The 16,934-nt window shown below is 42.9% G+C and overlaps 1 protein-coding gene across 1 annotated transcript in view; it reads left to right on the top strand.

Moving 5' to 3' along the window:
- The first annotated feature begins 3,107 nt into the window (after positions 1-3,107).
- TRPC3 (transient receptor potential cation channel subfamily C member 3) overlaps positions 3,108-16,934 on the top strand; it is a 66,744-nt gene continuing 52,917 nt past the window's right edge. Inside the window, exon 1 of the mRNA XM_006172408.3 lies at positions 3,108-3,171. The gene's annotated coding sequence lies outside the window, so the exon portion shown is untranslated. The remainder of the gene's footprint in view (positions 3,172-16,934) is intronic.

The following is a 16,934-nucleotide window of genomic DNA, read 5'->3' as shown; positions in this document are numbered from 1 at the left end:
CCCGGGACCCGAACCGCACACTGCACGGCCGGCAGTTCGATTCCGAGAGACTTCGAGCCCACAGACCTCGGCCGGGGGCTCGCCCTGTCGCTGCTGCTAAGAGGAGGCGAGGGGGCACCCAGGGCGTGGCGGGGTCTCTGCCAGACTCCAGCGCACCGGGCAGCCCCGCAGACCCACACGCACCCCAGACACGCACCCCAGTCACTCCCTCTCCCAGGGCCGAGGACGCGCTGGGGACCCGTCGGGAAACAGAGTCCCAGGTCTCCAAGCTCGTGGGGGGAGGCCAGGGAGCGGGAAGATGTACGCGGACCCAGGCACGCGCTTGAACCCCGATCTTCTCCCGGGTTTCCCAGCGTGAAGACACCCTGGGAACGTGGGTCCCCTCCGACGCTCCTGGCTTTCGGAGCGGGAGCTGAGAAGTGGGGAGTAGGGAGAGGAGAAGCGGGTTACGGGGTGAAGGTGTGCCTAGCCGTTCCTCTCCCTGGGATCACTCGTAATTTGGGGTAAAACTAGACCGGCAGCCCGGCGGGGCCCGGGGGAGGGAGAGGGCGCGGGGCGGCCGTGGGAGCCGGCTCAGTGGTAACTTTGCTTGGTTCCCAGGCATGCAGGGTGAGTGGCAGCTGCTTCCCCGAAGAGGGGTTGGCGGCGCTCTAGTGTGAATGAGCAACTTTTCTTAATTTCTAGTCTTGAAGTTAGCCTTTGGCCAGCTCAGGACGCAGAGAAGATAGAGGGTGATCATTTACAGGGTGAGGTTCCCCGCGTTTCCCCTGTGACTGACTGCCTTGGGCGTGCTGCAGGGAGGGCTTTTTCAGGAAGAATATTCAGAATATTACAGACCTAGGTAGAGAACTTGGGGTCACAGGGGGACGGATGGCACTAGCAGAGGGAAGTGACTCTCTCTGGTGGGGACCAGATTCTGCAGTGTCTCCCCCTCCCTCCCCCCTTGTGCTGCCCAGGAGCCCAGGCAACCTGGTGCAAGGCCCTGGACAACTGCTCGGCGGGGCCTGGCCGGCTGGGCTTGCCCGTTAGAAACAGAAACAGACATCAAGGGCTGGGAGATCCTCGGGGAAAGGTTCTGATTTAAAATGAGCGACGCGTCCCGATGTGGTTCAGTTACTGCTAAAGATTAGCCTGGAGTGGAGGCAGCCCAGGAAATGGAGCAAAGGTTCATCCTCTGGGATTAAAGCTGCTGGCTCCCTTCCCTCCTCCCAAAGCTTTTAAGATATTGTTGGTTTTTTCTTTGGCCAAATTGATTTTTATATCCTATCTCAGTTACTTAATTCTTTTACAATCTGCTTTCCTATTACCTTGAATCCAGACTACATGGGGCACCTGAACACTCTTATCTGAGAAAGTAGAGCCAGCAGAGATTCCTCAGTTGGAGTTTGGAAGTTTGAGGTCCCTGACACAAAGCCCTGGGGTGCTTCTATGTCCGCTTGCTGGGTCACAGCTGACAGACCCTCTTTCCCATCTCTGTGCTGACTTTGTGTAAGTCAACAAGTAAAATGTGATAGTGTGTGGGGTGCAGGTGGAGAAGACAACTCGGTCATTTTAAGGAGAGAGACAATAATAAATGTTTCTTCTGGAGGTGGAGTGGCTCGCTCTTGGTGTTTATTTGAGGCCTGTCACTTGGTAACATCAGAGACTAGTTTGGAATCCGTAGCAGAGCCTGGCTCTTCACTCCATCCTTGAGTAGAATATGGCCACGTTTAACAAACAGCCCTTATCACTGTAAATAATGAACTGACCGCTCTAGGGTGGACTCAGAGAAGTGTAGTACCCAGTCTGTCAAAGCCCCAGGGGCATTGTCAGTAGTCAGGATTGCAGAGCTGGATTTAAAATTCAGTAGATTGCTGAGGATAGAATCCTACTTTAACCCCCCAAAAAGTCCTCAGGGTAATCCCGTTGCTTATTTCACTGCTCTGTGCTCTACTGTTCCATCTGGGAATTTTAAAGACTGCCTTGGGAGGAACAGTGTCATCTATTATCTATTAGCAAGATTTTTCTTATCCTTTATAAAACTCTTGATTCAACCATTGATTCAAATCAAGACTTCCTTCATCTCAATTGTTTGCAAAGCTAAGACCAAGTAATAATGTCGTCAGAAAGTGTCCTCATTCTTTAATTTTTTCAGCTATTAGATATATCAGATGAACTCCAAGAAAGGCCTTCTCACAAATTTCAATTCAAAGACGTCCCTCGATATGCATGTGCAAACTGGCAGCCCAGGGCTGGGGGGGAGGTATTCAAAGAGTAAGACACAGATGAATATGACAATTTCCCTGCACTCAAGTTTACAGTACCATGAGACAGAGGTAGGAATGAGACTGGGCATGCTAGAAGCTAGCGTAAAAGAAAAGCCATTTTTTAAAAATACAAAGCTACGAAGGGTCCAGTGCAGAGAGAAGGACAACAGTAGGGTGTGGAGAAATCAAAGAAAACTTTCCAGGCCTTGAAGGTTAGATAGGATACGAAGTAGAGTCTTCTCTCCCTCCTGAAATTCCAGCATGTCTAGGGAGTATTAGCTGAGTTTGATAGGAACATAAAGGATGTGAAAGGGAACAGTGGCTTGACGGGGTTAGTGTGGTGTGTTAATGTGGAAGATCTTGCATGCCAGGATGAGGAGTAGGGACCCCTCGATGGTTCTGAAGTCACACCAATTCTATCCACAAGAAGTAGAGTCTTCTCTCCCTCCTGAAATTCCAGCATGTCTAGGGAGTATTAGCTGAGTTTGATAGGAACATAAAGGATGTGAAAGGGAACAGTGGCTTGACGGGGTTAGTGTGGTGTGTTAATGTGGAAGATCTTGCATGCCAGGATGAGGAGTAGGGACCCCTCGATGGTTCTGAAGTCACACCAATTCTATCCAAGCTACCCTAAGAGCAGGATGGGTTGAACTGTTTTTTTTGTGAGGAGACAAATCAGGAAGCCGGGATAGCTGTACTGAGATTAAGATCTGCAATAGCAGCATGTCCCTAGGGAGAATGGGGAGTGATTGAAAGAGAAAGTACACAAATAGAATTTATGGGATTTTGCAACTCGCTACCCATGAAGGGTTTAAAGAGAAAGCAGAATCAGAGATGACTTGGTGAGGTTGACCTAAATAACTGAGGTTGTTGATTTCATTATGAAAGGAAAAGAGCCAAGAGAAAGATCTACCTGCTTTTTCAGGTAAGTCTGATAGAGGCTGCAAATAGGAAGATGGAATTGTAAGCTGAGAGTTTAGGGAGAATTTGACAGTCTGTTGTCTGATGGGAATTGTGACCAAGTTGTACGAGTATATGCGATTACCCAAAGAAGGAGTGTGAAGAGAGAAATAAAGAGAGCCTAAGTTAGTTCTATGGGAACCTTATTTTTTTTAAAGAACTATTTATTTAGGATTTTATTTATTATCATTATTATTTTAATTTGCTATAGGGCATGTGTACTCTACAGAGAGTGACACAGAGAGAGAAACTGAGAAAGCAAGCCTCCAGGTCCAGGACTTGAACCAGGTTCCGTCATGTGGGAGTCCAGTGCCTTAACCACCACACTACCTGCCAGCCCTGTATTTTTTTATTTAGAGGCAGGGTGAAAGAGTGGTAAGCAAAGGACACAGAAAAAGAGAAATAGGGTGGTACTCTGGCAAGGCTGCGTAGATAAATGTTAAGAAGAGGGAAGAGCAGGCACATACTTGGCACAAACTCAAGAAATCAAGAGGAAAACTTAGGAAACCACTTTTAGGAAGAAGAATCAATTCTTGTAGGTATCGACATAGGTGCACAAAATCATTAGGCGTCTAGCAATACTACCTCTATCAGAGGAAGACATCTACAAAGAGAATTCTGTTTAGTTTTTCTGCAGAGGAAGTGCTGCCAAAAATTAGTCATTAATAAAAGCCGTAATTTGTGTTTACATAATACTTCACGCTGTCATTTATACTCGTTAACTTGAATCACGCCTTTTTAAAGCAGGTTTTATCACTGTCGTCATTTGGCAAATGAGGAACTTGGTACACAGAGACATAATTTTCTAAAGGTTACCCGGCAAATCAATTATAGAGTTCCTAATGCTCAGGTCTATATGACAGGGGGACTGAAGATGGGTACTCAGTGCCTCTTAACCCAGATTATTTAGTATCTTTATCATATTTAGTGATAGTTTCTGTGGAACTGTCTTATGCGAAAGTTCCAGTTTTGGCTTAGTTTGGCTGTGGGTTTAAGAAACATCATTCACAGCTAAACCACATAGAATAAAATAACTACTTTTTTTTCTACTGCTTGTTTTTCTGGACATAAATATCTGTCATATTTTCTCCTCATTTCTTTAGCTAAATCTTCTACAGTCTCTCAGTGTGTGTTTTCCTGAAGATATCCTTCTAGAACCTTCTGACTTCCTTTGTATGTGGTCTTTCCACATTGTTTTCTTTAGGACGTTTTCAGAATGGTCTCTTCATAAGTGCTGTTCTGAAAACGTGCCTTAGTGCGGGTCTTTTTTATCATTACTTCAGTTGGACACTCCATGAGCCCTTTCAGTCTGGAGATTTGATCGTTTAGTTCTGGGAAGTTTTCTTGTATTATTTGCTAACCACTCGTTTCATTCTTCTCTCTTTCTGGAATTCCTATTAGTTGGATGTTGGACTTCCTGGACTGACCCCTTGGTTTTTGTATCTCTTCTCTTCTGTTTTCCAATGCCTGCTTTTTGTGTTATTTCTGAGATATTTCTTTGACTCTATCTCTCAACTCTTTGGCTCACTTTTTTTTTTTTCATTATACCTATTGTATTTTTACTTCTAAAAGCTCTTTTTGTCTCATGAGGATCCCTTTTTGTAGTATCTTATTTCAGAACTGCAATTTTTTTTAAAAAAATATTTCCCATGGGGGAAGTAATTGGGAAATAATAAACCTGGTGCTGCTGTTGTTGTAGAACAAGGGCTCCCCCACTTCTAGTTCCTTCCCTGTACCAGGCCTGGTCTTCTCACATTAGGACCATCTGTTTCTATGTCTCCAGAGATTCAGTATCCTATTTCTCTTACGATGGTGCAGGAGGGCTGTCACTTGACCATATCAGTTAAGGGGGTGTAGGAGGGTTTTTATCTACTTTTTTTTTTTTTTAAGAGAGATTTTTGTTAAAGGGCACATGCACTATTTTTTTTTTTTAAGAGAGATTTTTGCTAAAGGGTACGTGCACTTGCTTGAGAGACAGAAAAATAGAAAGTGAGAAATCACCCTCCAGGGAGGATAGCCATGCCACAATCCCTTCTCCATTCTCCTCTTGGGATTTTGGGCATGAACTTCTAAAAGCTCTTTTTGTCTCATGAGGATCCCTTTTTGTAGTATCTTATTTCAGAACTGCAATTTTTTTTAAAAAAATATTTCCCATGGGGGAAGTAATTGGGAAATAATAAACCTGGTGCTGCTGTTGTTGTAGAACAAGGGCTCCCCCACTTCTAGTTCCTTCCCTGTACCAGGCCTGGTCTTCTCACATTAGGACCATCTGTTTCTATGTCTCCAGAGATTCAGTATCCTATTTCTCTTACGATGGTGCAGGAGGGCTGTCACTTGACCATATCAGTTAAGGGGGTGTAGGAGGGTTTTTATCTACTTTTTTTTTTTTTTAAGAGAGATTTTTGTTAAAGGGCACATGCACTATTTTTTTTTTTTAAGAGAGATTTTTGCTAAAGGGTACGTGCACTTGCTTGAGAGACAGAAAAATAGAAAGTGAGAAATCACCCTCCAGGGAGGATAGCCATGCCACAATCCCTTCTCCATTCTCCTCTTGGGATTTTGGGCATGCATGCACACACATCCAGCATGAGTTTTAAGTCACCAGGTCCAAGACTTGAACTGCAGTCGACTATGTGGGAGTCCAGGGACATAATCATTACAACATCTACTGGTCCCTCAATCTACTCTTTATAAAAACTTTCAGCCAGTTCCCTTAGTTCAGGCTCCAACTTCATGCCTGCTTTCTGGAAGTTATTTGGCCTTCAATTTCTGGTCCTTCTCTAGCATTGAGCAGGGTGAATAAATTTGCTTCCTATTATAGTCACCTAGTTGGAACTTCTTTCTCTCCACTAAACGATTAAGTATTCTTTCAACTCCCCTCCTTTTCATGTTTATAAATTGTGACTTGGGGTCACAAATGTCTCCTGGCTTAATGGAAGATGAAATTCTTGTTGTTTTTTGTCCTCTTTCTTTAGGGTGGTACTTTTGGAAAGAAGAAGGGATAAGAAAGGCCTCTATCCCCCTGTCTTGACACCAAACATCTCTATGATTATGTTGAGTGTTTAGTGAAGTCCTGATGAGAGAGAGACAGAGAGTGAGAGATCACCCCCCAGGGAGAATGGACATGCCACATTCCCTTTTCGTCCATCCTCCTCTCAGGATCTTGGGCATGCACACACACACACACACATGCTCCCAGTGTGAGTTTAAGCCACCAGGTCCGGGACATGAACCACGGTATACTTGTGGGAGTCCAGTGACATAGCCATTACACCAACTGCTGGTCCCGAGTACCACACTTCTTACCTTTGGCTAAGACAGAATATTTTGAAGAATAATAAGCTGTTTGAGTTGTAAAGGCTTTCACCTAGTCTACTCTCTTATTTTGTGAATTATGAAACAGAAGCAGCCCCTTCTCCGAGCTGTGCTTGTTCACATTGTGCTCTCCTTTGGGGTAAGCATGTCTCTCTTTATGCAAAGAAATTTTAAAATGCATTTACTCTTGGGAGGAGCAACACAGGAAACTATTAATTAGTATTAATTCATGAGATCTAATTAATTCATCGTTTCAATTTGGCGGCTGATGGCAGATCAACTTGAGAACGTGTGTAAACTTAGTAGGAGAACTAAGCATAGGAGAAAAGAGGAAAGGAGAGAAAAATCTCAAGGCACACTTGAGCTCCTGCCAGGTCTCAGTTCTGATTATCCTTTTCCGAACATCATGGAGGTGAGAGGATCCTAGTCCACATCTGGACCATCATCTGAAGACTGAGTTGTAATTTCAGGGATTTTTCATGACTGTCCTGGGATAGCAAATGTGTGTGTGTGTGTGTTGTGTGTCAGTTTTTCTTAACCATTGAGCTGTTTCCTTGCCTACCATATCCCATAACCCCTACCCAAGTTTCCGGTAAAACACCATGGGAAGTGCAGTGGGCGAAAGGAAGCTGTGTCTAGTGTCTGGCGCCTCTGACACGAAGGAATGCTTTGAACTTCTTGACTTGGATTGAGATAGCTGCCCTTGGGGAGTCCAAGTGACAGTGACTGGCCACTGAGTGGTCTCCTAAGGAGGAGAGGCTCTTAGATGGACCAGGGGTCTGATTCCAGTTCTCGTCCCACACTGCCCAGCATTACACAGTCAGGTCTGGAAGAAGAATCAGATGAGGGGCCTTGGCCATGAACACACAGGAGTCTCGCCCTCATTTGAGGTTGGAGCTGTGAAGTGTGGATGACCATCTTCACATGTATGCATATGGGGCTCAGCAGTGGCTTTATGAGAATTATTAGTTTTGTTATAGTGTTTCTGTCTTTAATTTAATAACTAGGTCAGGGATGTTTGTCTACAGTTATCTAGTCAAAAAAAAGACTTTTCTGTTTTAAATCTCTATTTTGCTTGTACTGTTCAAATAATAGATGCCAATATGGGTTTGGACTTAAAGACTTTTTTTAAGAGAGGGTTTTTGTTTTTTGTTTTGTTTTGTTTTGTTTTGTTTTGTTTTGTTTTTGCTATAGGGTGTGTGCACATGGTGAAGAGACAGAGAGACAGCCAGAAAATGAAATCACCCCCCAGTGGGGATGGCCATGCCGTAATCCATTCTTCTCCATTCCCCTCTGAGGATTTTGGGCATGCATGCACACAAGCCCAGTGTTGAGTCTTAAACCACTGGGTCCGAGACTCAAACCACAGTTGACTACGCGGGAGTCCAACAATGTAATCATTATGCCATCTGCTGGTCTCTTAAAACTTTTTTTTTAATGATATTAAAATGTCCACAAGTGGGAACAGCAAGCAGGTGGAGAGGAGGTTAAAGCACTGGATCCCACATGGCCAATTGAGCAGTTCGAGTCTGAGACCTGGAGGCTTGAAAATCATGCTGGATGGATGTGTGTGAGTGCTCAGAATCCCCAAGAGACTGGAGAAAAGGGGATTACGGTGTGGCCATTGCCTTGGGGATGATTTCTCATTTTCTCTCTGTCTCTCTCTCTCTCTCTCTGGTGTGCTCATGCACCCTATAGCAAAACTAAATAAAATTAAATTAAATTTTACAAAGGCCACAAATGGGGAGAGATGGTCACAGCAATAACACAACTGGACCCACAGGGGCCAGTCCTGAATGTGCGTCTCAGGCCCTCCTTATATATGCTGGGCATTTGCATGTGAGCCCATAATCAAGGCAAGCTGAGGCTGGGGTGGATCGTGACATGAAGGACTGATTGGGGGTGACGGTCTACACCCCCATCTCTCTTCTGGGATAAAAAAGTAAATACACTTTGAATAAATTAATAAATAAGCATCCACAAATGTATGACCTGTTGAGGAAAGAGCTTGACAGTGCTAATAGTCTACAGCAGTTTTGCATCTTTAAGTGCATTTCATCAAACAGAACTGTTGTATGTGGATTTTCTGTTGAAAAGTAGATTGCAGGGTGAGGAGGTGGGAGCAAACATCTAAAAAACCTCAGACTTTTGACTTCAGAAATGGATGATAATGATGGAAAACCAGATCCTTTTACTTCTAATAACCTTAAAGGTTAAATATATATATAATTGATGCTGCCTAATATATTTGAGTAGCTAAGTATGAACTTCTCTTAGGTCAATAGGAGTTTTTTTTATTATTATTATTTTACTATTGGAAGTTGTTTTGTCTCAGTTCTTGCTCAACTGTAGACTAAATTCATGTGACTTTTAATTTCAGTGTCACTTTCACTAATCTTCCTGAAATAATAAAAGTTAGTTTTTAAAAAGTACTGTGAAAATGAGTTTATTTTAGAAGATAAGCTTAACTATGATAGTAATGAATTATTAAATTTTATTATTCTAGAGATTTCTCTCATTTGTCTCCAGATTATCCTGACAAAGCATAAATTTATGTAAGATCGAAGTCAAGAGATGTAGAATTCATCAAAAATGTTTGTGATGTAACTAAGAATTGAATGTGATTAAGCAGAAATCTGCTTTGAAAAAAGAATGATTTTATATAAATTTTGAATGATTAATTTATATTAAAATACAGTCATACCTTGATATCCATGGGGGATAGCTTTTAGTCTTCCCAAGGGTATCAAAATCCATGGATTTTGAAATCCTTTATATCAAATGGCATAGTATTTGCATATAACCTATGCATATCTTCCTGTTTACTTTAAACCATCTCTACCTTACTTATTATGCCCGAAACAATGCCTACACATCACTTCATTTGTGTGTTTTCAGCATAATACTTGGTGCATGGCAAAGTCAAGTTTTGCTTTCTGTAAATTTCTGAAATTTTTTTCCCTGAATATATTTCATCTGTGGTTGACTGAGATTCTGCATCTGCAGCTATGGAAGGCTGACTAAATATATAACATTCTTTTTTTTTTATAGAAAAATTACTCCAATTCCTTTCCAACACATTGCTCCCACGCATTAGCATGTGTGATCCAGGGTATTCTTTAACCTTGAGTGAAAGATCATTCCTTTGGTCTTCAGTCTTATGGTTTAAGTATTTTGTGCATCTCTGCATCCATCCTTCTAAGATATCCATCAGCTATGAACTAAAAAGAGTCAGTCTTGGGGCTACCAGTTGGCCCGGTGGTTAGGGCACTGGACTCCCATATTGTTGAGCATAGTTCAAGTCCTGGACCTGGTGGCTTGCTTTCTTTCTCTTTTCCTCTCTCCCTCTCTCTCTCTCAGTCTTCCTGGTGAGTGTACATGCCCTATAGCAAACTGAATAATAATAATAAAATTATAAAAATAATTTTTTTTAAAAAGTCAGTCTCTGCTCTGAAGACCATTACAGTTTCATTGAAGAGTCAGGCACGGAGGCGACTATCAAGCAATACTATCATTTGTTTAAGTTATATGCAAAATGCAGTTTCTGGGAACCTAACTATCTAAGTTCAAGAAGACATTTGCTTGAATACTTTCCTGGGTATATATGTTCAAGGAGTATTACCACGTTATGCAGGACATGGCTTGAATCCTCGCTTCTCCTTCTAGTGGACTCTTAGAAGAAGCAACACATCATTAAATGTCTTTTTGCTTTTTTGATTTTAACTCCTGAGGACTCTGGTGAAAAGCTACTCATGGCTTCCTACGAGGGATGACACAGAAAGCAATGAAGATAGGAGACCAGAGCTTCCCTCCCTAAATGTACAACCATTTTTTGGCTCTGACAGGTCACATGGCAAATACTCACATTAGTATATAACAGAATCATTAAAATTATGCATGAAGAATTCTGAACATAGCACAGGTCAACAGAAACTCTCAGGGCATTCATGACTCTAGAGACCCAAGTGTCACTCTAGGCTTGTGAGTCCTGGAATCTCTACATTTATTTATTTTTTAATAGGATAGGAATCTTTGGAAATGAAAGCTGTGCTTTCCTCTTCCTTAAAGGGAGCACCTTCTCGCCGTCTTGGTTGTCACTGTGACAGAGTGTTGTGGAGTTGTAGATGTTAGGTAATTGCAGACTCGGCTCAGGAGTACTCCTGCTCTCAAACCCTCTGCACTAGACCGCTGATCTGAGGCTGCCTTGTCCAGCCTTGAGGCTGGTGCTCTTAGGGCCTACTGAAGTCCAGAGTGCTCCCATTCTACTTCTGTCCCTTCCTAAAAACATAATTAGGAGATGTTCAATGTGTGGTTTGGATGATATTATCAAGGCTGTCACATTCTTCTCCTTCGTCTAGCCACACACACATGTAGGCACACTCTGTGGATGTCAGAAATCTGCAGAAGCAGGAACCAGTGATTAGCACAATGGCTATGTCGCTGGACTCCCACGTAGTCGACCATGGTTTGCGTCCCGGACCCGGTGGCTTAGAACTCATGCCGGGTACATGTGTGTGTGTGCCCAAGATCCTGAGAGGAGAATGGAGGAGAAGGGATTGCAGCGTGACCATCCCCCCCCCGGGGGATGATTTCTCGCTTTCTGTCTCTATGTCTCTCTCTGTCTGGCGATCGCACGCACCCTATAGTGAAAACCTCTCAAAAAAAAAATAATAATAATCTGCAGAAGCACCTGTAATGACTGACAGGTGCCTGCTTGTCAGAGGGACCATGAGGGTTTTCTATTTTTTGACTTCTTGTCTCTGACTTTTTTGTGCTTGTCCGTGCCTGCCCCTTCCTACCCAATTGCCACTTCCAATGATCACAGTTCCACTACTGTGACTAATGTGGCTGCTCTCTAACACCCCCCTCCTCTGTGCTTTCCTCACTACTTATAATCTGTGGCGCCTTCTGCTCTTCTTGCCCTTCACACAATGATGGGCTGGAGCCTGGTTGCTTGGCCAAGTCCCTTTCTTCAGAGCACGCAATCAGAACATCGGGTGTGATCTCATTGCCTTAGCTCACACTACGGGTGTTAGCACTTGGTTCCCTTGCTGCCTGGACTGAGGAGTTGGCTAACTCTTCACCTCATTTCGATAAAGAATTTCAGGTGACTTCTTTAATAATGTGCATTGATTGGGGCTGGCTGGTGAGGCAGCGGTAAAAGCGACACTCTGCAAGGCTGACACACATGAGAAGGTCCAGAGTTCTCGTCTGGAGACTTTCCTGAGTGGACCAGCACTGTGCTGGGCCGGTCGAGGTTGGGGGTGGACAGTGGCATCAGGATCCTGATGAGGGTGTTCTCTCTGTGTGTCTTTCTCTCTCATCAAAGAAATAGATAAGCATTTGTAAAAACGTGCATTTGTTACCAAGTGCGAAGGGGATTGTGATTCAAACTAAGGAGCCATTTTAGAAGCTGTTTGAAGGGCCAGAAAGCTCCAAGCCATATGTTCAGAATTTATGTTAATAATGCCATTTTGATTTGCAACCTGTTGTCCTTTCTTCCTCTTCCCTAGAGACAGCATGGTAAAGTAGAGAAGGTCAGGAAGAGGGCCTCTGAGTGCTAGTCTTCTGGTTCTCTCTCCGTCCGTGACCACGTGGAAGCTCCTTGCCCTTCCAACAAAGCCTTTGTATCTGCAGACTCAGTATCAATTGACAAGCATTTTTGAACCTCTACTGCACTATAGCAGGTAGTATAGAGGCGATATAAGAAGTATAAAACATAAAATAAGAAGCATGAAACAGTTATCCTCAATCGAACTTGACACAGGAGATGAGACGAAATAAAATTAAGTGTCTAGATTTATGGGCGGACCAGCAGCATCACAAAAGCGCAGGCGGAAGGGCTCAGGAATGGTTTCAGAAAGGATCAAAGGACTCAGCAATCCAAAATGAACAGAATCCTGTAGGTTATTTAGGCATTACCGTGAAACATGACTGTCTGTTGACAGAAGTATAATGTAAACAGGACCACAGAAAGTACGATGGATTTGAATTGGTGGTGGGCTGAAGTGAGAGTATGTTAAGAGACAGAAACATCGCCAGAAACATCCCAAAGGTGGGTGGGTGTAGCAGAGTCTAGAAATTACTCACAATGACTTAGCTGGGCCACAACATGTAATCTGCTCTTAGCTAAAGTCTTTCTCCTGAGCCTCCGACCTGCTAAGAGAGAAAAAAAAATTAACTAAATGTCCGATCTGTGGGTTTAGTTTTATCAAATTTATTGTGTGTGTGTGTGTATGTGTGTGTGTTTGCTTACTACAGTGGACACTTACTCTCATTTAACAAGTGAATTAAGCAATCAATACATTAAGCAATTAAGTTAATTAAGCAATTAGCAGTTATGTGTGTAACAAGGAGGGAAGGCTTATCGTATATTACTACAGGAATTTGGTCAACCAGAACAGTGTCATCCTGCTTTAAGCCAAGGTGTAAGGGATGTGAGCTGACTGGTTCTATTCACCTCGCTCCCACCAGTCTTTAAAAGGGATTGCCCTTCTACAGTCTGCCTGTCTGCCACCATCTAGTAACTTTTGACAAGTATTATTCCTTTGTAAAAGCAAGAACAAGACAGTAGATGGTTGCTGGTGAAGGTGTCTCTGTAGGCTGCTTCCTTGTTTCGGTGCATGTGAGTAGATGCCTAAAGATCACATTTTAAATAGTGAAGCATCGAGAAATGAAACACATGGAAGGCTGCTTGTCTCTTAGCCTGGGCCGCTCAGACATGTTGTCGCAACTTCAGTTTTGGCTGGGCCAGAGTGACAACTACATATAGACTTTGTAATCTGGTGGCCTTGAGCTAAAAGAGCTCTGTCGTTTTTATGCTGGAGATTCCCAACCTTTATTCTGCACAGGAATTGCAAAGGATGCCCATTTCAAGTACATATTCCAAAGTACCACCAGAGAGACTCTGAGTTAGTTCATCTAGAATGGTGGCTAAAATTCTGCATCTAACAAGCCCTCCGAGTGACCTTGAGGCTGGCAGTCCTTTGGTCACACTTGAAGAATCATCGTTTGTGGTCAGGTGGGTTGATGGCGAAATAATGGAAACTGAGGAGTGTTGTTTATATTTTTCCTCTAAATAGAATGGAACAGAAAATTCCCTCTGGATACACCAGTATGTTTCACAGAAAGAATTTCTCATCTGCTTAAGTATTTGGACAAGTATAGAGACTTCCCAAAAAGCATGGGGAAAAAAAATTTGCCTTAAAATGTATAGTCAGTGTCCTAGTTCAGGCTGCCATAACAAAACACCATAGACAAGGTGGTTTAAAAAATAGAAATTTGGGGCCAGCAGATGGCATAGTGGTTACCTTGCTGGTCTCACACGTGGCTGGCTGAGATTCAAGTTTTGGAGCCGGTGGCTTGAAAATCTCACCGGGCCTGTGTATGTATGTGTACTCAAGATTCTAGGAGGAGGGACCAGCAGTTAGCGTAATGGTTATGTCGCTGGACTCCCATGTAGTTGACCACAGTTCGAGTCCCGGACCCGGTGGCTTAAACTCACGCCAGGCATGTATGCGTGCGTGCCCAAGATCCCGAGAGGAGAATGGAGGAGAAGGGATTGAGGTGTGGCCATCCCCCATGGGGGTGATTTCTCGCTTTCTGTCTCTCTGTCTCTCTCTGCCTTTCTGGCGAGTGCACGTGCCCTATGGCAAAAACTTCTCAAAAAAATAAAAATGAAAAAAGATTAAAGGAGGAGAATGGAGGAGAAGGTATCACAGTGTGGCCATCTCTCCCCACCTTTCCTGGGGAGGTGGATGATTTCTCACTTTCCCTCTCACTATCTCTGTCTCTTTCTCGGGCTAGCGTCATGTGCCCTATTGCAAACACCTCTAAAAAAAACTCCCACAGAAATGTCTTTTCTCTCAGTACTGGAAGCCACATGTCTGAGATCAGGGGCCAGCACAGTTGGATTATGGAGAGAGCCCTCGGCCCAGCTTGCAGATGGCTGCCTGTCCAATGTGTCCTTGCATGGGGGTGGGGAGGGCAGAGGGCGCTCTCTCTTGTCTCTTTTTATAAGGGCACAAATCCCATCATGTGGGTCCCACCTTCCTGATCTCATCAAAACCTGAGCATCTCCAAAGGCCCCATCTCCAAATATTACCACATTAGGGGTTAGGACATCAACCTATAAATTGGGGAAGGACACAGTTCTGTCCCTAGCAGTCAGCCATCCCCATCAGCCCAGAAGGAATTTAAACATGGCCCGTGTAGAGCATCTGACCTCAGGCCAGTGGTACTCCAATGCTCTCACCAGAAAGATGTCTCTGCAGAATGTATTCTTGAAGTGTCAACTTACTCATTGGATGGGGATCTGAAGAGAGGACTATTCCTGGCAAAACAGTTTTAGTGTTAGAATTACTGGAGTTAAGTATCTTCCCCTCCCACTCACCCTCATTCCTTCCTTATTTCTCATGCAGAAGAGATCATTGTCCAGGCCAGCCCAAATGGGCGTTATGTTTATGCATTGTGGATCATTTGAATGTTGACTCATACCATTCCATCAGTCCAGATTAATGAAGTTTATCTTAGTACTGTAAGAAAGGTTTTTTTGAAAAAACCTTCCGATTGTGGATTCGCCATGAAAATGAGTAGCATTGAGTCAGATCTTTTATTCTGAAATAGCAGTATAATTTGTTCTAATTGAGATATCTGACTTCACGCTTAACTCAGTGTCAGAATCTTTTAAAGATGAATTAAACATGATTCATGGGATCAGCCTTGCATCCTCCATGTCCCCCTGGCACATCACACACCATACACCCCACTTTACATACTGCCTTACACACTGCACATCTATACCCTACTAATAACAGCCAAACACACTACAGTATTTATTTAGCTTCAGAAAGATTAGAACATGATGGTCAATGTCATGTAGAATGTATACTGTATAATGTAACAGCCAATGAAGTACCTCTATTTAAAATTTCTTGTCAACTAAGGGATTATAAGAAATAAAAATTTTAAACATTAATGTTATTTTTAATGAAAATATTCAAACTATGATTAAAACTATTCGCTGTATTTAAGAGAGCAGAAGTGAAAAGGGAATGCCCCCTCTTCTCTTGTTTTCTTGTGTTGCCTTCCAGAAATTGCTGTTGATACAAATGCGTGTGTGTGTGTGTGTGTGTGTGTAAAATGAATTCATTTTTAGAGTTGATCTCTTGGTACTAGTTGAGCAGTTAGAATGGGGTGGGTCAAAGCACTCTCTGCCCTTGGATAAATGAACAAGCCTCTCCGGGGACCTCTCTGTAGATCCAGGTCTGGCTGGATGCATTTTCCTTCGTTTCTATCTGGGAAACCTTCTGCTGGTGGTTTTTGTGCTCCTGTCTATGTTTGGGGCCCACAGAGCCGAGAACTACATGCAAACTGAAAATCACCTCTGACTTTTACTGCTAGAGAAGACACCCCTAATTTAGATATCTACCTCCTGGTCCCCGGGAAAACCAATCCTTTCTCGTTAATGTTCAATCCCTAACTCTATGTATGTGACTGTCTCAATGGCAGGAGGTATTTCTGGAATATGTTATTATAGAAGGAAAACATTCTCTTTCCCAGTCATCCAGTTTTAACTTTGAATTATTTGTGCCAAATGTCAACAAGGCAGAAGAAAAGCTTTCTTTGGTATCTTTTGGTGCAATTCATACATATACACAATTGCAGATCTTTAAAAGAGAGTTACCTTGAGCATTTCAACCAGCAAGAATGTTGGAGCCGGGTATAAGTAAAGATGCAGATAAAGGCAAAGATGCCACTGAGATTTTGTACAAGTCACGGAAATGTTACAGATCATCACAACATGAAAATGATATTTATTTAGCATTTGTTTTCAGAGATTCAGAATTTCTAGAAAGTTTTTTATTCATAGTTTCATGTGCAAAATCTGAAGAACTTTATAAATGACTAGTATATCCCTGGGGTAAGCAGGCACAAGGAAGTGAAATTATGTACCTAGCATTGCAGAAGTTGAGTTGTGAGCTCAAATCACTGCACATTTCAGTTAATGATATGGCTTCTCTGATCCAGCTGACCCTGGACGAATGTGGCTGGTGTTAGCGTTTCAGAACGTTGTTTTAAACCACAGGTAGTGCCCGGTTGCTTTATTCACAAATACTAGCGATTATTAAACCATAAAACTAACCATTCCCTTTTAGTTCAAAGAGGCAAAGTTATATAGATAATTAACAATTCTCACTATGAAGGACAGTTATTTTCAATAAAATTAATCTAGATCAATGCTCACCTTTTATAATCGCTAAATCTTGTATCATCAAAAAGATGAATCTGTAATTCTTCTTGGGGAGGGGGTGGTGGGAATCTCCATAAGAGAAAAAAGATAAAACTAAGATCTAAGATCCTATAAGGTAATACTTGGCCTAAATAGTGGGGGGGGGGAGTTTTGGTGTGTGT

Source organism: Tupaia chinensis, unplaced genomic scaffold (assembly GCF_000334495.1).
Source record: "Tupaia chinensis unplaced genomic scaffold, TupChi_1.0 Scaffold000362_1, whole genome shotgun sequence".
In the NCBI taxonomy this organism is placed as follows: Eukaryota; Metazoa; Chordata; class Mammalia; order Scandentia; family Tupaiidae; genus Tupaia; species Tupaia belangeri.
Note: the sequence above shows the minus strand (reverse complement) of the source record. Positions and strands in the feature narration are given on the sequence as shown.